At 32.0% G+C, this 23,755-nt stretch overlaps 1 pseudogene across 1 annotated transcript in view; it reads right to left on the minus strand.

Moving 5' to 3' along the window:
• Positions 1–463: 463 nt before the first annotated feature.
• Positions 464–23,755, minus strand: part of LOC143234347 (integrin alpha-PS1-like) — an 88,088-nt pseudogene continuing 64,796 nt past the window's right edge. Inside the window, exons 8-26 of the transcript XR_013018633.1 lie at positions 20,313–20,418; positions 20,020–20,108; positions 19,475–19,629; positions 17,969–18,073; positions 17,137–17,362; positions 16,470–16,619; positions 15,626–15,705; positions 13,784–13,928; positions 12,244–12,318; positions 11,202–11,278; positions 10,595–10,675; positions 10,122–10,224; positions 8,732–8,851; positions 7,647–7,706; positions 6,612–6,743; positions 4,162–4,281; positions 3,689–3,790; positions 2,445–2,573; positions 464–1,906 (exon numbers count right to left, since the gene is read on the minus strand). The product of XR_013018633.1 is annotated as an integrin alpha-PS1-like (transcript). The remainder of the gene's footprint in view (positions 1,907–2,444; positions 2,574–3,688; positions 3,791–4,161; positions 4,282–6,611; positions 6,744–7,646; positions 7,707–8,731; positions 8,852–10,121; positions 10,225–10,594; positions 10,676–11,201; positions 11,279–12,243; positions 12,319–13,783; positions 13,929–15,625; positions 15,706–16,469; positions 16,620–17,136; positions 17,363–17,968; positions 18,074–19,474; positions 19,630–20,019; positions 20,109–20,312; positions 20,419–23,755) is intronic.

A 23,755-nucleotide genomic window follows, 5' to 3' on the forward strand; every position in this document is an offset into this window, starting at 1 on the left:
ATATTGAAGATGACATTTTGAAAGTTAGTTGAACACAACTGCCTGTTGTAGAAACACACATATTGAAGATGACATTTTGAAAGCCTTTCATCTTCAACCTGAAGATTTGAAACTTCATCTTCTATACTTGTGTTTATACAACAGGCAGTTGTGTTCAACTAAGTTTCAACAAGAATATTCTGCATAAACAATCTAAGAAAGAACGATTGTTATCTTAATATAAATAACATGATATGGGTTCAGAAAACTGAAAATACATTACATTATCTTTATATATTTTCAGAGGAAATAATAAAAGTCACACAGATGCTTTTTTCACTCCATCACCTACATCTTAGTGAAGTTTAAAACTAACATAAAAAAAAAAGGCATTTTATCATGGTGGTGGTTACTGTGGAGACTGACTTTCATTAACTGTTAAATGGTGGCTATCATCAATCGATGCTTCTACCTACAATATTCCTGCCGTTAAAGGGTTAAAATATGCCTTCTTGATTGTGATACAAAATTAAAACATGGATGAAGATGTTGAAGATATTTCCGATTGAAAAAATAAATGTTGTACCTTGATATTTGTTTTAAATAACGAATTTAAACCTTACAATAAACTTCAAATTCAAATGCTGTAAAAAACAAAAAGATATTCCTCAGGAACTTGTAAATGGAAAATTTTATTAAGACTTGTAACAAAAGTGTATTTATTTTTTGCTGTCTTGTTGTTTGAAGTAACGTGTTTTTGTTTTAATCTTTCTTTATTCCACTCTCACAATATTCTTTTCATAACATTACAGACACATTTCAATAACAATAAATATTTCAGAAACATAATACAATTATTAGAATTGGCAAGTTCTAAAAATGTTCTGAAAAATTTATATATCTACCAATGAAAAGAAGGCACTGTTGGTTATAGGAATCACCTTAAAACCACATTCTTTATTTAACTATTAACTAGATGTGGTTTTAAGATTTTATTACCATTGTTATTTTCAAAGTTTGACAAGACAAAGCACTGTAGGAGTTGCATCCTCGTATTTGTTGGAACATTTTCCTTCTCTCTTTGGGAGACAAACTCAGCTCTAACACTTCTTACAACAACAATACAATGTTCGTGGTTTGTGTTATCATTCCACGTTTATTAACAGCTTCATAAAATATTCTACTTTTAAAACCTTACCAAAAAAGAAGTTAAATACATACGTAATTGTTTTCAAATATATATATATTTTTTAACGAGTAATGTTTTTTGTATACATTTAGCATACTTAATTTTAATAACATTTACCACTAATTTTGATCCAATAACTGTGTAGTATTCAATGCAAAAACTAAAATTCTCAGTAAAATTAAAGGTATCAAAGTAATCTTACACAAATGATGATTTACAAATATCTTCACCGTAACAACACGAATGACCGCTGTACAAATTAACGTTCGTTATTTTGTTAGCACAGTTTGAGAAAAGTTCACAAAACATTAAACTTGTTGAAAACATCACAATGACATAAAATCTATTTTAAAAACATGAGGAAAGGACCAGGACAACATACCCACAGCCCCCCACCCCGTATAATCCTATCTTTTTCTGTACATACAGGCCATGTCTTGCATGCACAGATAGTGGCCAAACTTGCCAAAGTATTTATAATAGCTGTCCTTTCTGTGCTTGTCTTGTAAATTAAATAGCCTTCCAGTTTGATCTGAGGTAGACCAACGTTCTTCTTTAGCAGTGGTCACTTTGTCAAACATTCACAAAAACAACAGCAAAAAAACCTAAAAAAGTATTTACTATATCACTGCTTGTGTTTTCCATTTCACTAGGCATCACTGTTTAGATATTATTAGTTTCTTTTTCATCTAGTGGTGCTGGTTCATAGCCTGGACGTTTCCTCTTGAAAAACCCACACTATGAAGATAGAGAAAAATTTGTTAGATTTTTCAGTATCAGACTAAAATCGTAGCTATCCAACAACATATGTTATTAATCCGTGATGACGAGAAAACCCATTTGTAGAGAAAAATATATATGTAAAAACGGCTGATATGGGTTCAGAAAAATTTTATGTAGAGGAGCGAACAACGTTTCGACCCTCTTCGGTCATCGTCAGGTTCACATAAAAATTTTCTCAACTCATACCAGCTATTTTTACATTTTTAATATATGTTACTAAAAGTTTTTTAAGACTATTTCAAACAGATTAAAAAAAACAAAAAATTCCCCGTGGTGGTCATTATTATAATTTATATATCTCAGGTCTTGTCAACCTGAAGATGACCCAAGAAGGTCTAAACATTGTTCTCTGCTTTATTAGTAAAAATGTTAATACCCATACCAGATGTCCCGAGATACATTTTTACTTCAAGTGGGTTTCTCATCATCACGAATTATTATAATTTCATATGGTTAGAAAAATCAGTTAACATACAATATTAAAAAACCTCACCTTGAATAATATAATAATCAGAGCAATGAGGAGTATAAGGCCACCAAGCACAGCCAAAAGAATGACCCACCATGGTACACCTCCTTTAACACCAATCAGAGAGATCTCTGGGTATGCCTTAGTTTCAGCCTGTTAGAATTAACATTAGTGTAGTTAGAAATAGTTGGTCTTCATTTATTCATAACCATTACACATTTCAAATGTACAAAGTTCTATTTCTTTAATCTGATGTGTGATAATAAACTTAATTCATTAAACAATGCACTTGAAAATACTTTCAAAGTTGTTTAAGAAATTTAAAACGAAAAATAAAGAGACTCAAGCTTATAAAGGACATACGAGCAAGTTTCTGTCTATTAATTGAAACTGTAACCATTGAACGTTTGTAATGGTTGTTCTTCACATAAGTTCATTTTTATCACATTTAAGTATGGATAGATAAGAACTTTCCATGCAATTCTTACGTAATCTTAGCATTAGTTTGTGTCTTTTCAATTTTTTAAACAACACGTGTATTTTTTGCTCAATAATGTAAATAATAATATATTAATAGAAATAAAAAATTACACTTCCTATTGATTCTAACTTTTATCAGACTTAGTATTTGAAATAGAACTTTATCCATGGTAAAAATAAAATACGCTATACTTGTAGAATAATATTTTCAATTTAACAGTTCAAACGAAAGAGTTTACTCGTATCATGAGAAGTTCATATACCTTCAGATTTGTCAACCATCAGTTTTGTTGTTAATAAAATAATTTATTATTAATGAACTGTAATGAATAGAATGAAGAGTTATAGTCCTGGGGTCTCATTAAGATGTGTAAACAATTTCTTGTCAGACAAGAATGGTTGTTTTTTATCCCATTTCAGAACATCCCAAACAAGAAAGAAAACATTTTTTTTTTAATAATGTTTTTTACAAATACAGTACAACATGATTCCCAAGAGATATTCCCAGTCAAGATCTCCCAATTCCTCCTTTCCAGCAAACACATTACGTGCTTCTCAAGAAATGTTTCCAGTTAAAATCAGCTTTTCAAGGAAACATGCTAAGGTTATCCTTAAACACAAAAATTCCTTATCATAACTGGTTCAATCGATAAAGATGTAACTTCAAACTGAATTCTGAAACTGTATGATGGAGGAGACTAAAATAGAAGATTTCTGTGTTCTGAAGAATCCTGAGTGGTTCACTTTTGTAAATTAAGAAATCATATAATCAAAGAGGTTAAACTTACAAATGCTTTATCAAGCTCTGGATCATTTCGAATGCCTTGGAGTGAACTAGTATCAATGTGACCTCTGGATTTAATACTGACTAAGTCCACATCTGAATAATCCTGAAATAAAAGCCATTATTACTATAAATACATACATACATACATACATATACATATACACACACACACACACACGTCTGTGCTGCAAACATAGTGAGAAATATACTTTTAAAAATAATTTGAAAAGTTTTGTCCACAGAAACATATATACATAACTATTTTAATCTTTAAAAATTGACTTAACACTTTCAAAATTAAAATTTCTTATGGTATCTATGTAAAATTCATACTTTAAGCTTTCTATTTTTAACACAGTTTTAACACTATCACATTATCTGATAAATCAAAGAACAAGTTTTAATTCATTAATATTTTTCAAACAATATCAAATTATACATTGTGAATGTATTTCTTAACTCATTGCAACATACCTCTACTAAACTACTGTTCCACAGACGCGCACGTATCTTTATCAAAGAGGTTGACTTAGCTTCTACGTTCAGTAACGTGCAGACAAACGTGAAACACTTGGCTGTTCCTTCTTCACAGTCCTAAATTATTATTATTTTTTAATAGCCATTCTCCAAGTCATTAAGAAAAAAGGAGAATTTTAAAACAAATTTATCATTTACTATGAAATGCTACTATCCTAAATATACCTTTCATATCCAATTTATTTAGCTTGAAAGCCAGTTTCTCATACATAAATCACTACTAATAATACAATACTTGATGCAACTGAATAGGAGAAACCTGATATTAACCATTTCAGTCCAACAACTCGCATTTTTTATGAGGGTAAATGAAATCACTAAATCTTTAAGATACTCTACCCAATACTTCATCTTATATCATCTACAAAATAAAACTACAAATGAAATACTAAATTTAGAAGTCAGTTTTAGAAGCCAGAAATGTGAAAACAAAAAAAAATTAATTTGGGCATTATCAATTTCAAACATTCACTGCTTTTATACTACATGAACTAAAAATAAGCAACAAACACTACTAGTTCACTGCTTGATTCCACATGTTCACAACTTATATTTACGATTGGTTTTGTTTGTTTTGAATTTTGCACAAAGCTGCACGAGGATAATCTGCACTAGCCGTCTCTAATTTAGCAGTGTAACACTAGAGGGAAGGTAACTAGTCATCACCACCACCTACCACCAACTTCTGGGCTACTCTTTTTACCAATGAATAGTGGGATTGATCGTGACACTTTAACGCCCCCACCGCTGAAAGAACGAGAATGTTCAGTGATGGTTGTTCGAAAACTTGACCGGACGTTAGGACCTTAGTTATATAGTGAGACTAATGGTTAAAACCGTTTACCTTTTGTAAGAGAATTGTGCTCTACGTTTACATTAATAGCATTTAAATACCATACACGTCTGGTTCGCTTGCAGATACACTGATCCTGCAGGAGGAATACCATACACGTCTGGTTCGCTTGGAGAAACGCTGATCCTGCAGGAGGAATACCATACACGTCTGGTTCGCTTGGAGAAACGCTGATCCTGCAGGAGGAATACCATACACGTCTGGTTCGCTTGGAGAAACGCTGATCCTGCAGGAGGAATACCATACACGTCTGGTTTGCTTGGAGAAACGCTGATCCTGCAGGAGGAATACCATACACGTCTGGTTTGCTTGGAGAAACGCTGATCCTGCAGGAGGAATACCATACACGCCTGGTTTGCTTGGAGAAACGCTGATCCTGCAGGAGGAATACCATACACGTCTGGTTCGCTTGGAGAAACGCTGATCCTGCAGGAGGAATACCATACACGTCTGGTTCGCTTGGAGAAACGCTGATCCTGCAGGAGGAATACCATACACGTCTGGTTCGCTTGGAGATACGCTGATCCTGCAGGAGGAATACCATACACGTCTGGTTCGCTTGGAGATACGCTGATCCTGCAGGAGGAATACCATACACGCCTGGTTCGCTGGAGATCGCTGATCCTGCAGGAGGAATACCATACACGTCTGGTTCGCTTGGAGAAACGCTGATCCTGCAGGAGGAATACCATACACGTCTGGTTCGCTTGGAGATACGCTGATCCTGCAGGAGGAATACCATACACGTCTGGTTCGCTTGGAGTTACGCTGATCCTGCAGGAGGAATACCATACATGTCTGGTTCGCTTGGAGTTACGCTGATTCTGCAGGAGGAATACCATATACGTCTGGTTCGCTTGGAGATACGCTGATCCTGCAGGAGGAATACCATACACGTCTGGTTCATTTGGAGATACGCTGATCCTGCAGGAGGAATACCATACACGTCTGGTTCATTTGGAGATACACTAATCCTGCAAGAGGAATACCATACACGTCTGGTTCATTTGGAGATACACTAATCCTGCAAGAGGAATACCATACACGTCTGGTTCGTTTGTAGATACACTGATCCTGCAGGAGGAATACCATGCATGTCTAGTTCACTTGGAGATGCACTGATCCTGCAGGAGGAATACCATACACGTCTGGTTCATTTGGAGATGCACTGATCCTGCAGGAGGAATACCATACACGTCTGGTTCATTTGGAGATACACTGATCCTGCAGGAGGAATACCATACACGTCTGGTTCATTTGGAGATACACTAATCCTGCAAGAGGAATACCATACACGTCTGGTTCGTTTGTAGATACACTGATCATGCAGGAGGAATACCATGCATGTCTGGTTCACTTGGAGATGCACTGAAGAAATGTGAAATCCTCCAATACTTAAAATTCATCTCAAAAAGCTTATATCCTTCTCACAACTAACATTTTTCTAAAAATGTCTCAGATCACAAAGGTTATGAAATATTATCTACACAACAGAATACTCAAGAATATAATAGACACAAACTGAAAGGCATACCAAATAAACAACTTTTGTTGACTTTCCATCTATTCTCTCACTCTTTGGTTCTATCCGTGTAGTTCGTTTACGTCGACGACGTTGGTCAATAGGATGGATGTCAAGATCATTTGAAATATCGTCTTCATTAACCTAAATGATTTAAAACACTTGTAGTATTACTGTGCAAGGAAATAAACATATTAAAGTTGAGATAATAAGCTACATAAGATATTCAAGGATTTTAAGTAGTAAATCAGTAATAGGATGCAAAATAGAATTAATAAGTGTTCTAAGAAATCTGTATTAAGTATATTTATAGTTAGAACTATAGGTATCGAGACTTAAAACGTAATACTACTTTTCATGACGTTTGAGAAATTCTACATTCTTCTAAAAGCAAACAATCTATAAAGGACACAAATCTTACTGGAATGGTAAAATAAAAGAAGGTGACTATTAAAATATAGGTTACTTTAATTCAGGTTGAACAATCAAAGTAATATAACAAACTTTATGAACCTCAATCTACGTAATTATAGTACAGTGGGAAATTTAAGATGACTCGGACTGAATGTTATGCTACACCACTCAAGTTTAATTCTGATTAAGGAGTTGTCACACAGGATCACAAAAAAGTTGTAATGGTTTTCAGGCAGGACCCAAAACTCGAACACTTTTAAACAGTCCAGTTATATTCTTCCTTATTCTCCTGATTTGTATTGCATTAGTTGTATTAAATTCTTAAAATAGAGGGTGGACCTGTATCCATCCACAATTTCTGGAAAATGGAATTTTTATTACTTTTATCTGTGCTTGTCTTAAAATATAATTTTATAAAATATTTGAACTTTGTTATTTTTATCTTTATTTATTGTGCAATCATATACAGTTGTGTCATTATTTTCCGTATGATTCTCACTCTAAATAAACTTATAAATTATACACCAACCAACACCTCTTATTTGGAAATTTTAGCAAAGAAAGATGAACACAAATATGCACACTTACAAAATATATATGTAAAGAATAAACTAGGACTGGTAGTGTACTCACCTCAATATCCAAAGGGTTGACTTGTTTCTCCGACATTACACAAGCACCTTGTCCACTAACCTAAAATTAAGTCACTTAATATTAATGACACTAACATTAAGTGGTTAACCAATTAAACACTATTTTAAAACTGGCTTGTTTAATCCCACTACATAAATTACAATTAGTAATTAAGGGTGAGTAGTACTAGGTCAAATAACTTATGAAAACTTGGTCTTTGATCAGTTAAATATTACCATAAACTGAAATATGACTTTACACCAAGTCTTATTATTACGTTTATGTTTTACACAGAACAATATACCTTAAAATTATTGATAACAGCTACATATGTATAAGAATATCTAAGATTATGTTTCCCACTAAAACAACAATTTCAATCTGCCTAGCAATTCCCCTTGAAAACTAAACATTAAGACACATCTACAAAAATACTTATTTCACAATCATGTACAAGTATTAACATAAAAATATGAACCATAAATAAAAATAGCTAAATAATGTAAATCCCTTTTAATTTACCGAGTCTGTCCCCTTAAATCAGTGCCGGAGAAATTCGCCATGATTCTCTGTTTTATTCACCCCAAATTTTAAGATAATGAACCACCCCCTCCTGTTGGTTATATCACACTACATTATCTTACATTAAGAGGTTCATTATTTGTTTATTCACTGCTTATAAATATTGTTTTGTTAAAAGTTACAGCTTTTAAAGTTAGGAAGAATGTGTTTTAGAACATTATTGTGTACTTGATAAGATTGCAACAGTGATCATAATAGCTATTCCAAAAAATATTCTTCTGTACTGTGAAAGTCCTAACTTATAATAAAATAATTATCTTGCATTGTTGTTTTGATGTACATTTGGAAACTTGAAATTAAAATGTTTATTACTGCCTTATTGTTTTACACAAGTTATGTTCACTGCCTTTTTAAAACAATTTCTAGCTCAATATCTCATTATTTTCAACACAAATACTACATCAACATAATACCAACAATGATTTATGCACTTTTTGAATAAAATTTTGTCTCTTAAGTCAAATATTTGAAATTGCAAAAACAAATGATTACGAGAAACCTACCGTTGGAACACCAACCATGTAGAGCAACCACTTGCCATGCTTCTTTTCATTTTCTATCTCGTAAGGCCACGAGATAACCACGTCTACCCGCCTCACTCTAGAAGGTCCGTCATTATACAGCTAATATATAAAAACAAAGTTTAAACTTTAGTACAGTGTTAAAATAAATTAATTAATCAAGAAAAATGCTACACATAAATTTCAGTGTTTGGAGAGATCATTCTTATACAAAGCACATTTTCAAACCAACGTAAAGGAAATCACTACTGATACATGAAAATAGTTTATCTTGAAATTTTGGTATCGATTACACGATTTATAAAAATTCAGAACAGATGTTTTAAGAAAATAATAGTAAAAAAGAACTGCCACAAAATCAGTGTTTTTTTCCCCTGATGTTTCATTTAGAAAACTTTTAACAATCAATGGAATAACATGAAGATTGAAAGCAAGCCTTCTTCTATCTTTCAGTATTCATTACATTCTTTAAAAAATTCCAGAAGAATAATAAAAAGTTAATCTAAGACATTTTTAAAGATAACTGAACATAGGACAAAAATATCCAAACAGTATAAAAAGTAAATGATTTAAAACGACACTTGTGCAAAATATATTTACTATTAAAATGAATACGTTATTCCACAATAAACAATTAAAAACAGGGACTTCCCTAGAAGACTCTACATATGTTTTGGTATCCTGTGATGCTGTCTTTAGGAGTGACAGAGAAGCTAGTCCAGCTCTAGAAATAATAAGGTACTAGACGAATGTTTTGTAGTTCTGGGTAGTTTAAGCCAAGATGACATTTCCTTGTTTTTAATAACCATTTATTGTGTATTTACTGCTGTATTAATTTTAATTGAAAACAGTATAAAACAATTTTCATACAATAAATGCAGTCAGTGTTATATATCTCTTATTAAGACTACCAAATATATAACAACTTGAAATAATTATAATTACTTTATCTCTTGTCAAACTTGCAAACAGTGTTATTTACAACGAGTATTTGAACACATTTTAGCAAATCCCATATACCTACACTATGCATTCTAAGATAGTGTATGTATATATATATATATATATATACACACACACACACATATATATATATTACTGGTGTGTTTTTCCTTTCCTTTGTTTTTTTAACACATCAGACATATAGTGTTAAACCTATTTAAATACCAGAAACTTAAATATATACATTTCTGATAACAGATGCTTTCTTATAGACATAATAAGAATGTTCTAATTATTCAGTAGCTGTACAAACATTTAAGATTTCACAAAAATACTCAACACACAGAACATGATAAAACATAAAAAAACAATTATTTAACAAAATAGCAGTATCACCAGACAATAAAGAAAAGTATATAATAAAACCTACTGAGTAGACATGCCGGACAGAACTTCCAATATCATCTTCCTTTTGCATTGCTGTCTCTCCTTTAATTTCTCCACTATAAAACACCTGTTCAGGCTCCGATATACTTGAAAATATTAGAAATCAAAGTCGCTTATTTCATGTTAAATTATTTATTCAACTTATTTCTTTTTATATTTATGCTTTTCTGTTTAAAATAATTCCTTCCTTTAGTTTCCGTACATTTTAAATTAATACTTTTATATAACATTTTGTCATTGCTAATTTTGTAACATATTCATAAACTGTTCTATTCTATTTTAATGTTACAATTTTGGTGTGTGTGTTTCTAAAACTCCTTAGAGAATGTTGTATTTTAGTCCTTGGTAAGTTGTTACCATTATTTCAGGAGCAACCTGAAAAGTTAAAGATAACAAAACAAATGTCACACATTTAATGGGTAAGGACAAGTCATGGATATACATGTCAATACTCACCCACGCAATTCAAGTTGGGCTACCCTTATAATAGATATATCTTTTATAATAGGATCTTGAGGGCTAATATCCTTGCTGGATCTATAGAGCAAAAAAGACCGTGATTGATAAAAACAATTTTAAAGATTTGTAATATATACATATACACACACACAGCTAAGAGAGTAATGCATGAATGTATTTTGATGATTTGGTACATACATTAATATGAATATTTCTGTAATAAAACGGCTAGAATTAAAACAGATAAAGCAAAATTTCATCATAAAATATTTTTACATAAAATCACAACAAGCTAAAAAACAGCTATTGTATTATCTCCATTTTCAAATGTTTTACTAAAAGCATATAATGTTGTTGCTAAATTTACCAATGCATGTGACACTACTTAGAAACATATCTAGCTAAAGAAAAGTAGTTATTATTTTATCTCTACTTTCCAAAAGAAATCATACTGATAGCATATAATGTTGTCCCTAACTTCACAATTATGTGATCCATTTACAACTGATATGTTTCCCTAACTTTATACACACACAAAAAATACAATGCTTATACTTAAGTAAACAAACAAAACTCTAATAAAATAATATTTGTTCACACTTACGTATTAACTAAAATTTTAAATTGCAGACTAGTGTCTGCATCAAGGACTCGAGGACTAAATCGCAACTGAATTTCAGCCTGAAAAAAACAAAAAACATAATATTATAATAAACAATAATCTCAAAGCTTAGAACACTTAGCATCAGAATATTCTTATTAAATAAACTATATAAACTATAAATATCCTTCAGCATTATATATTACACACAAATATATGCTTTTTTTCAGAATATATCTTTAATTAATAATAAAACTGATACCATTATGATTGTAAATATTGTTAAAAGTAATATTAGTGAATCAAAAGTTACAATAATAAAGAAGTTTCAGACGTTCATATTTTTTCTAGTTAAAGAACTAGAGAGTAGACAACTACACCTCCTATACCAATATGTTTAAAGAAACTTTTGCTGTGAAAATATGTTACGACATCACTATGATCTTTCACATGAATAAATTGGCATGTTGTCAATGCGCACAAATAATACAATTAAAAATAAACTCAACAAGTTTAAATACATAAAAATCTATTTGAGACACAAAAATACATCACATATGCTGCCTCAATTTCACACAGACTACCCCTAATGAAGAACTCAGTAGAGGATCCAAAATGACATCTTCAAAATAGAGAGTATAGAAGCAGTCCATGTGAAACTATTTCATATCTTAAAATATATCCTAAGTTTAAATTAAACACAGCTTGATGTCTTTGTGCATACATTCTGAAACACTTTATAATAAAGATGTTTAAAGAAAAAATATTTAGGAGGGTACTTTATAGTGTATTTGAGAATGTACAAATTCTTCATGGGGGGTCTCTAAACAGCCACGAGTAAGTCAACGTACAAGTATAGCCATATGCAAAATGAAGTCACAAAAAATACATGCATACACTTAATGTATATATATATATATTTATAGCTACTGTCAAGATTTGTTTATACGTACTTTCTCATATTAAATTTTAAAATAAAATAAAAACTGCCAGAAATAATATTTATAAATTTAAAGAATAAGAAACACATTAATTGTTTACTTACTTTTTCAGTAAAGGGGTGACCCAATTCACAAATCAATAACTTATTTTCTGGTGTGCAAATTACATCTCCACCTTTCTAAAACACAAAATAACAGATCTAAGCACTAAAACAGAATTAAGGATATGATAATTGTCATTCTAAACCCTAAAATAATATTTACAAATTGAAAGATGCTTGTTACAACAATAACTTTTTTCATGAAGTTACTACACCGCTGTAATCAGCATTTCAACTTAGAATTTTTGTTATAGAACATTATGTATATAAATATGTGGACTTCTTTATGCCAACCAACAAAGTTCTAATGATTCAAACTAGACTAACTGTTTCTAACATTGGGAGGAGCAGAGTAATTTATATATTATCAATGTTAAAAAACAACTTTTGTTAACAAATTAAATAGTGTGTACTGAGAATAAAAACTAATTACAGAAGATCAAGTTACTTTAATTCTTTTAGGAAAGTAAAATCTTAATACTATGCTTCCAAGACAGTCTGACACTCAAGAAGAAACACCTTAGGATAAATTCACAAACAGGTAAACATTTTGTAGTATTTCTCCTAAGAAAATGTTTGACAGAGGTATTAAGTCCTTTATAAAATGTACTTTATCAACAGTGATTAAAATATACATCTAAAGCTCAAATTTCAATTGAATCCAAGCAATAATTTTCATCACAGCTACGTATTGTTTTATTTTCAAAAACTGTTTTCCTCAGATTTGCTTTCAAAATTCCATATTTTTGCCATATTTTTTGCAGTCAGTAATACCTGAACAGAATTCCTATATTTTACAGGGTAACAACTTCAAAGTTGTGAAAATAAAAAGAAAAAACAGTTTCCACAAATCACCTGTCCATGTACATAAAGGTTTAGTTCATTGGTCAACTTTAGTTGAACCACCTACCACAACTAACAATAAGGTACATTATGGTTCCTTTTCAAATAACACTAGCTGAATGTACCCATTAAGGGGGGGAGGGAATCTCTAGAGGACAATGTTACATAACATTCCTCTTTCTTCATTCTGTTATTAAATCCCTAATTACCTCAGTAAAAGCTAATTACAAGCCCTGCTTAGTGGAAGTTAAAATCTGGCTCATTTAACCGATTAAATATTGGTATCTTTAAATTCAAAGATAAAGTATACAAGAGAAAAATGGTGCCTAACTTCAGGATCTTTTTTTTTTTTTACAAGCTTTTTCAGGTAAAAATTCTAAAACAAAGTAGCCAATGTCAAGCAACAAAGTTCTAACGATTCAAGCTAAACTGTTTCTAACACTGGGAGGAAACAGAGTAATTTATGTACTATCAATGTTAAAAAACAACTTTTGTTAATAGTCAAATTAAATACACCAGACAGTTTTCAGTTATTATACAAAACATTATGGCAATCATAACAGCCAACCGTGTGATGAATGTTAACACACACACGCATGTAATGGATCATCTTTAATGGAGTAAATATAACAACAGCAGGTAACAGTCCAAGGCAACGAAAATTATAACTCAGTGGTAAACTCCATGCAGCTGTACTTACTATAACTATTCGTCCTATATAACTGACAGTTGCAGGATGAGAAATGTATGCCTTGGCTTCAAAAGCAGGTTCTAGTTTGTTTTCTACTTTCAGTGTCATATTTAGGTATTCTTCACCTAGGAATAACACCAGACGTCCATTTTCTCTGAAAAGAAAGATCAGAAAATGCATGTTTAGAATAATAAATGTTGAGTTAGTCAAAAAAAAAAAATTACATTTTTGAAACTACCAAAAAACTGTTTTTTCTTATCCTGTTAGGTAACACTAAACAAACATATCAATCCATTAAAAAACATTTTTCTGGTTAAAGAAAACAAAACTATTTTCCTCTTTCCCTCTTGACATCTGCTTGTTGAGAAAATGGAACAAAAGGGGTTTTGGTACCTGTTGTATTCAACATTCAAGAGTTTAAAAAAACGTAATTCCACACTCTGTCATAATATAACTTCTCCATGTTTGAGTTTTTACATGCAGATAAAAGACAGACTGTTTAACCTATCTCTCCTTATGTTGTTCACTTTCCTTAACATTTTGTTCATTTTGGTATCACATTAAAAGAATAAAAACAAAAATAGAAAGTAATATTTCAATGCACCTTAACAACTTCGTTTTTTTTTTTTTTTATACACATGCATAAAAGTAGATGGTTCTGTTAAAATTTTTCATACAACATTACAAAACATGTTTATTTCATTCTATTGAACTGTGTATCCTACTTAATTCTGTTTAGCTTGTAAGATAAACACAAACTGTTTACGTTGAATGTAATCAAGGAATGTTGGCTCCTATGTATCAGATGTTTGACAAAATTCCACAGGCAGAAAAATTAGGAGTGAGGGAAGGCATCAGATGCCCCTCAAGTCTCTGCCTATTAGATCCAGGTTAATATATTTTAGTAATTTTAATCTTGTCATACAACACGTCTGTGTCTCTGAGTTTATCATGAATATTTTAGGAACTGCTCAATTTGAAGGACATAAACGCCACATTTTCTAAGGTGCAGAGACCCCTGATCCTCATGTTCAGACCTTGTATAAACTTCAGTTCTCCAGGTAATCTTTGCATTCTCTGCCAACACATTCAAATACTCTGTCGTACAGTATTACGTTGCACTTTACTTTCATTATAACTTCTTCAAAAAAGAATGAAAATTTTAAGTTTTAAGAGGATGAAGTTGTCAATAATTTATTATAAAATTTACAAAAAATAATTAAGTATTCGAAGTTTCATATATTTTGTGGATTACATAAACTTCATTCAAAGTATGCACTTCAATAAACTGAGTTACACATATTACAGATAAAATAATAATTATATATTTTCAATATAGCACATATATTTTGCTTTTCAGTTAATTTGTTTTTGTAGTGAGTGTTAAATCCATAAAACACATATGAGAAGGCACAAGATATTTGCGCAAGATTATACAAAAATAGTTTTTTTCTTGACTAAAGTCAAAATTGTATTAAAACTGCTTATCGTAACTAAAACTTTGGACCTTCCATCCACAGTCTAACATTCTAAATACTAAGCCTACTTTTTTTTCCTATAAACTTACAGAATATTCTAAGAATACTAAATTCTTAAAACTTAAGACCAGACTGAAAAATAAACTATAAGCATCCATATTTTGTTTTGCATAATACAATAAAAGCTTAGAATCAAAATGTTTTAACAATATTCATAAAATGGGAATTATGCTCAGGAAAAAACACATACAAACAGACTGAATTGACATTAATTACTTAATAGTGATGTTTACAGAAATTTATTGAACAACACTGTTGGTATAGCTTATATATTCCACCCTCATATCCCTAATTAAAAATTCAGAGTACTTACTTGGGTAAACTGAATTCTACGTCAAACTCAAGATCGCTCTGACAAATATCGTCACTACCGCAGTTTTTCATGAAAGTAGCCTAACAGATAAAATACAAACATTAGTTCTTTGTAGCCACACAATTATGTAATCAAAAGAAGAATATACCAAATATGTAGTTGGTAATTCATATCTTTAAGGGTCATAATTACCTTTACTGCAGTATGAGGTACAGAGTAACAATTTAAGTAACACACTGTGTGAAAGGTCACAATAGATGAAGAATGGCATAAAAAATGAAAGTAATATTTCAGATTGTCAAGTGTGGCTCTTGTAAGCACATAAATACAAAATATATGTACTCTGATTTAACACTAACTTTAATAATTATCAAAACATTTGAGCATTAAGACACTTCAAACTTAAACAATAAGTGAGTGCTGCTTGCTCATTTGCATATTGAAAATGTATACAAATGTGCATTCACTGCTTGTTTGGTTGAGTTCTGCTCTAATCTACTCTAGGGTTATTTCTGCTGGATATCCTTGATTTTGAAATAAAGGACTAGAGAAAAAGTGGCTAATCAACACTATCCTCCACCAACTCTTAACAACAAATAGTGGGATTGCCCAAGAAATTATAATGCTTCCAGAGTTGAAAGGGTAAACATGTTTTGTAATGGGATTCAATCTTATGACTTATCCATCACAAGTCAAATGCTATCACTGTCATGTCATGCAAGGCCATGAAAGGCACTGATACTTAATTATATTCAAACATCTATTATTTAAAAGCTTGACAAAGAACAATAATAAAAATATACAAATAATAAATAAAAATTAACTATTAGTATTTTTTTTTTACCTGGAAGTTTTTAGATGCTTCTTGCTGATTTAAAATTGGATAAAGGTTGACATTTGGTAGGCTTTCACCTTCGTCAGGCATCTTAGGTTCATTTTGAATTAGTGTGTAAGTCAACTTAAAGTTAATGGGATTTTGAATGTCACTTTTGTCCTAAAAATAAAAACTTTAAATTACTCCCAGAATTAAAACCTAAAATTTATTCAATTTCAAACACAAGGGTAATAATAATAAAAGCAGTAAATTAGTATGTATAATAAAGAAAAGTAATTCTGAATCTAGGCTTCATGTAATGTTTTGATTTGAAACTTGAAAACAGAATGTATGAAATCACATATTCACATAGTATAAATACATAAAACTCAAAAACTGCAAGTTAATTTTTGATATGCAAATAGAAAAAAATACCTAATTATTTCAATTCTAGTTTCAAAATTAAAAGAAAAATGCTTTGAAAATTATTATTTTGGAATCAGAAGAAGCCAAACTTGCTGATATTTAAGCCAAGGAGAAACAATATATCGACTGCATCTCCAATATGAATATTTATTCAAACACACTGAAAAAAAAAAGTCTTGAACTGCTTTATAAATAGATAATCTGTAATAGTTGTATAGGTATACAAACCTAAACCATTTTCACCAAATATTCTAAAGTTACCATAACCTACCCTAAGATAGACCACTTCTGTAGAACATTTCAAGGATCCTAGAGATTCCCCTTGAAATATAACATCTTTTTCTACGATGTTGGGTGTTTCAGAATCTTTAACTGCCTGGAAATAAACACGATAAAATTTCCTTCTTGGTTCAGCTTCAATACGGTACTTTATCTTAATCCTCGTTCCATGAGAAAGAACTGAAGAATTGAACTTGAAACATGCTTTGAAGGAAAAACTGGAAGACCAAAAAAGCATTTTTACTATCACTGAAATTTCTTTGAATTATTACTGAGTTGAGAGTTCACTGATGAAAAATATTAAGTATTTCATGACACATTCTGGGAAATACTTTGTTCATTATCAGCAATCAATAAACTGTTAACAGAAATAAGAAAAATATAAACTATTTTTTTTATCATCTCAAGTACGTAATGATTATTTTTTGTTATAACAGTGTTTTTATAGTAGGACTGAAATTTCAAAATTCAGTTGAAAACATAAAACCCACAAATAGTAGTATTTAATTTTTTTGTTTGTTGTGAATTTTCACACAAAGCTACACAAGAACTATCAGTGCCAGCCATGCCTAATTTAGCAGTGTAAGACTAGAAAGAAGGCAGCTAGTAATCACCATCTAAATCTTGGGCTATTCTTTTATCAATGAATAGTGGAATTGACAGTCACATAAGAGCACCCCCATAGCTGAAAGGGCGAGCATGTTTGGTGTGATGGGGATTTGAACCCATGATCTTCAAATTATGAGTCGAGCACCCTAACCACCTGGCCATGCTGGGCACCTCCTCATGGTTCTATCCAAGTTAAACATACAAACAATACTCACCAAACTAAGGTTGAGGTGGGGTCTGCAGCACAACCTGGTTTAGTTGCATCAATGTTCTTTAGATTTCCCTCTACTGTTGTAATAACATCTATGATTGGTCGTCCCCTGTTTAAAAATTTTGTAATAACATTCTGATTAGTTGATCATAAATTTAACGAGTATCTTAGTTATTTATGTTTTTACCAGAAATTAGCCAGTCTTTGTTACAGTGTAATCCATATAGTTGAGGAAATTACAGGATAATATTTGACTAAAAAATATGGCAACTTTAAAATAAAAATATACATTTAAAAATGGCTGGTTTGGGTTGAGAACATTTTTTATGTAGAGGAGCGAACAACGTTTCAGCCTTCTTCAGTCATCGTCAGATTTACAAAGAAAGAAAGAGGTAACTGACCGATAGCTGACCACATATTTGAAGGCGGTTGTGTAACTGAGTGTAAAATGTAGAGGGCGTGCTTCGATGTTTGATTATATGTTTTAATATAGGTATAAAGGTGTTCCTTTGTATTGGTTTATTTTGGGCTTGAGTTGTTGTATAAGTAAGGCTTCTTTAATTTTGCATTTGTTTAAGTTTGTTTCTTTATTTAGTATTTGAGTGTTTTCTTTGGTTATGTTGTGTTTATTTGATTTGCAGTGTTCGAAAACGTGTGAAGGTGACTGTGTGTTCTTTGAATCTGGTTTCCATTTTTCAACTTGTTTCTCCAATATAGAAGTCATGACAGTTATCACATTGTATTTTATAAATAATATTGGTGTGGTGTTTGTCAGTGTAGTTTCTACACAGCATAGACCTTAGTTTTGTGCCTGGTTTTGAATAAATTTTATTACCTGGAATGTCATATTTTGTTACTAGTTTTTGCCAAATGTTTATTATTTTTCTGCTGATTTTGGGAATATATGGTATGCATCAGTATATGGTTTCATGATTTTTTAAAGTAAATATATCCCATGAATTAAAAAATCACAAAACCATATACTGCTGCATACCATATATGTCGAATCATTGTTCACTCCTCTACATAAAAAATTTTCTCAACCCAAACCAGCCGTTTTTACAGATATATTTTTCTCTATAAGTGGGTTTTCTCATCACCACTGATCAAAATAAAAATCTGTTTCAGATGAGTTTTAATCTTACTCCATTCATAAGCAGTTAACTTAGTTCACATCATCTGCTACAACACACTGTTCTGTTGTTTTTATCAAACCACAGTAAAGAAGCTAGCCTGCAGTCATTATCAAATAACCTAAAATAGTTTTACTACAATATGCCTTGGTACAGATATACCATAAGTACCAAACTTTATTTAAATGGAAATTTATTTTCTATCTGTACACTAATCCTATGGATATCAAGCTAAACAGATCTTTATCATATACCTGCACTGGCTTCTGTATTATTGATCAAAATGTCAAACATGGTTAGATTGGTATGTAATATTTTTTGATAACAACAAACAAAAGATTTTGAAATTAAAATATGGCTTCACCTTTCATACTTACAATAACAGACTCACAGTATCACTTTCATAGCTCCCGATCAAGAGATCAGGGTAACCATTCTGATCAAGATCTAAACCACCTGAAATGGAATAACCAAAAGTTGCAAAACTGGTACGTGATAATGCCTGCTCAGGAAAATCAGATGCTTGAATAATCTGAAAGAAAAGAATGTTCATTATACGAACAAACAAAAAGTATTACATTGATATTAAATTTGTTAAAATACAAATATTTAATGTTAATAAGATTTTTATTACATTGCAAAGCTGATTTCTACTTTTCTCTCTGCCAAATAAATATTAAAAGTTTCTTGTCATTAAAAAAACTCATTATCTTAATATTTAAATGTTAGTGTAATACAAAGAAAAATACATTCAATTCACATTGTTCATTAAACTCAAATTAACAAACAAAATTTGTAGTTTCAATTTTACTAAGCTTCATTTGTAGGTTATATTAGTTTATCTGCTATGTTAATGTCACTTTAAATAAGCTACACTTTTAACTAAAATAAGTTGCAACTCATAAGTTCTAAAGTAACTCACCTGGGAAGGCTCTGTAATCATTCCACCAGTTGATCCCAAATAGATGTAAACCACTCCATTATTTTCATAGGGTGCACCCACGGCTAGATCTGCAGTAAATATTTACTGATAAATATATATTTAAACTAGTAATAAGTTTATGTTTTGGCTATTTTATACCTACGTAAAGATCAAATACCTTTCTTAAAAACTAGAAACAGAGATAAATATTCTTAGATTTCTAACTGATTTTATGAAAGCTTCTACAGTTTTCATTTCAATCTCTAAGTCAACATGTACTCGCACTAACTCACCAGAGAAACCGTCTGTGTTAAGATCACCAGCACTAGCAACTGCAAAACCAAATCTGGATTCTGGTTTCCCTGTGAAGTTTGTTGGCACTGTCTTAGTTCCAATGCCCTAAAATATAACATTGTAAATCAACATATTTGGAAAATGCAGTTAAATTAGCTGATAATGTATTCTACATATACTGAACCTAACCCAATATTTTATAATAAAAAGGTAACAAAAAAGACAAGAAAAATATTCATATTTATATTTGTTAATAAAGTGTTTGGAAAAGTAATTAATTGACACGCTATTCTGATTGGACTATCTGCCGAGTCCACAAAGGGGAACCAAACACCTGATTTTAGTGTTGTAAATCCGTAGACTTACCGCTTTCCAAGCCAGGAATGTTTAGAAAAGTAATTAAACTAAGCTACAGTCTATTCTGTATGCAAAAAAGGTAAAAGATTGAGATGTACATTAACATTATCAACAGAACTAATGCTCGGAAAGAGGATAAACCAAGATATAATATATTGAGTTTGTTGTTTATATGGTTCTTTAAATGATATTTTTTAAAAAAGAAAAAAAATCATATTTCAATGCACTAAATGGCAGAAAAATTCTTACAAAAATCGTGAAGTGATTTACTAAAACATTTAACTTGCTGATTTAATAAAAGTAAAACAACAACAAAAAATCTCCAAGGATAAACCTGAAAAATCATTTGAGATTTAAATTTATTTTAACAGCTTGATAACATTCTTGTTAACATTTTCATAACCAGATTTACTAAATATACCCTTAATATGTAAAGGGCTTTTCCTTATTCACCTTCATTCTGGTACATACTACAAGTCTTATTCAAAGGTAAAAGCATCTTATTATGTGTTGGTTGGTTGATTTAGTGTTTTATGGCACAAAGCAGTGAGGCTATCTGCACCAAATGTCCAGTAAAAAGTTAAAAGCACATTTAGTAAAATTCATAAAAGGAAATTAAGGTAAAACAAAACAAAGTTAAAAAAAATATAAATAGCATAAAACCAATGTTTACATCTGGTCTACTACATCAAGAGAAGAACTACAGTAATTCAAGTTGTAAAGGACTTTTTGTAGCATCGCTGTAATAATCATGACTTGCCAGGAAAACTTGCAGTAAGTACAAAAACCACCATCAGTCACCTGAAGTTTGCCTTTCCAGTCCTGGTTTCAAGTTACTTACTGTTACAGTCAATTTCTAATTTCAAATCAAACTAGATGAACTGTGATTTTTAAAAGGGAATCACATTAAAAAGGCATCATTGTATAAATTAAAAAGCTTGAATGGCATTAAAAAAATTAATGGCCTTTAAAAAGCTAAAAACATTACCAAGATGGACAGTGTCACCATCACCAATAACACTGTCTAACATTATGGACAAATGTTGGGACAGAACATGCTTAAAATGGTGCCATCATTGAGAATCATAATGATGACAAGAAAGTGCAATGTGGCTTATTGTGATCTGAGTGTTACACAAACTACACACTGGTGCATCAGTTCCAGATAAAAGAAAACAATGAGTTAAAAAACTGTGACCAATGTGTAGTCTAGTGAGAACAACTTCCTCTTTCCGATCCTTATGGAAACAAGACAGCCAAAGTCCAATATAGGATTTTATCACAGAGCAGATAGACTTAGCTGCAGTGTCGGCAAGCTCATTCCCACAAATACCAATGCGGCCCAGTATCCAGAAAAACTGGATGGAAGTAGATGCTAAAGAGAAATGGGCCAGTCAGTTTCAAATATCGGCGAGAACAGGGTGTGAACCAACGTGAAGTGATTCCAGGGAACAAAGCGAGTCAGTATAAATCGTGCAGTTTGAGTAATTCTTAGCTTCTATGTGATCCAGGGCAAGAGAAATGGCATACAGTTCAGCAGTGAACACAGAAGCTGTAGAGGGGGAAACCACTGAACCACAACAAACCATGGAAAAGCCCACAGAGTCACCTGATTTCGAACCATCTGTATAAATAGGAATGGAAGGATGGTTCAAAAGATGTTCAGCAAATAGCAGACAGTATTTCCAATCAAGAATGTCTACTTTTCTCTGATAACTTAAAGATAGGTCACAATTGGAGACTGTAAGAAGCCATGGTGGGATGGGCTGACCAGTGGATACAGCAACGTTATCCAAGGACAGACACAATTCATCCAACTGCACCTGCATACAAAGGCCAAAAGGAGCAATGGCAGACCATCTGGTCTGAAAATGCATGGCGCATCAAGGAAGGAAAACACATCCCCAGGATGGGATGCTTTGGTAAGGAATGAAGTTTCAAAGAATATAGTAAAGATAGCTGCAAACAGCAAAGGGGCAAAGAAGGTTCATGAGACTCAATGTATAGGCTCTGAACTGGGTAAGTATAGAAAGCCCCAGTGCAGAGCCAAAGTCCTTGATGAATAGAGTTTAGCATCATTAAGGCCAATGGTCTGGCAGAGCCATAGACCAGTGATCCATAGTCAAGTTTGATTGAATAAGAGCACAATATATCTTTAGCATAGAATGTTGATCTGCTCCCCAAGTAGTGGAAGAGAGGACACGGAGAATGTTCAGTGCTCTTGTACACTTGACCCGTAGCTGCTTGATGTGTTGTATGAAGGTCAACTTACGGTCAAAGATAAGCCCCAAGAACTTAGTCTCAGGGACCACAGGCAGCACAACTTCACCGATACGGAGTTCAGGATCAGGGTGAATATCCCATTGGTGGCAAAAGTGCATGCAAAAGGTTTTAGAGAGAGAGAAGATAAAGCCATTTGCTGTGGTCCATTTCAGTAAACAATTGAGGGCAGTCTGTAGCTGCTGCACAATATATCTCATGTTCAACAACTGACATAAGATGTGAAAGTCATCAACACAGAGCTTGTTTGCAACAGTGAGAGGGAGTTGTTCAGTGATGGCATTAATTTTTATACTGAAAAGTGTGACACTCAGAACACAGCCTTGAAGGACTCCAAGTTCCTGTAGATAAGAACAGGAAAATGTTGAACCCATAAGAACTTAGAATCTCGTGTCCATTAAAATTTTTAATAAAAATGGGCAAATGGCCACGTAACCCATATATATGGAGGTCTTGCAAAATGCCATACCTCCATGTTGCATCATAAGCCTTCTCAATGCAAAGAATATTGATACAAGATGTTGTCATTTGAGAAAGGATTCTCTGATTGACGTTTCCAGTCGAATCAGGTGGTCCATGGTGGAGTGCTCTGTCGGAACCTACATTGGGTGGGCGAGAGGAGGTTGTTTGATTCGAGGAACCAAACAAGATGAGCATTAACTTTCCTCTCTAAGGTCTAACAAAGATAGCTCGCCAAAACAACTGGATGGTAGTTTGAAGGAATCTTGGGATCTTTCCCAGGCTTAGAGAAAGGTAAGATAATAGCCTGGTGCCAGACATTAGGAAAAACATTCTCCTGCCAGAT

The sequence above is a fragment of the Tachypleus tridentatus genome, chromosome 12 (genome assembly GCF_004210375.1).
Source record: "Tachypleus tridentatus isolate NWPU-2018 chromosome 12, ASM421037v1, whole genome shotgun sequence".
In the NCBI taxonomy this organism is placed as follows: Eukaryota; Metazoa; Arthropoda; class Merostomata; order Xiphosura; family Limulidae; genus Tachypleus; species Tachypleus tridentatus.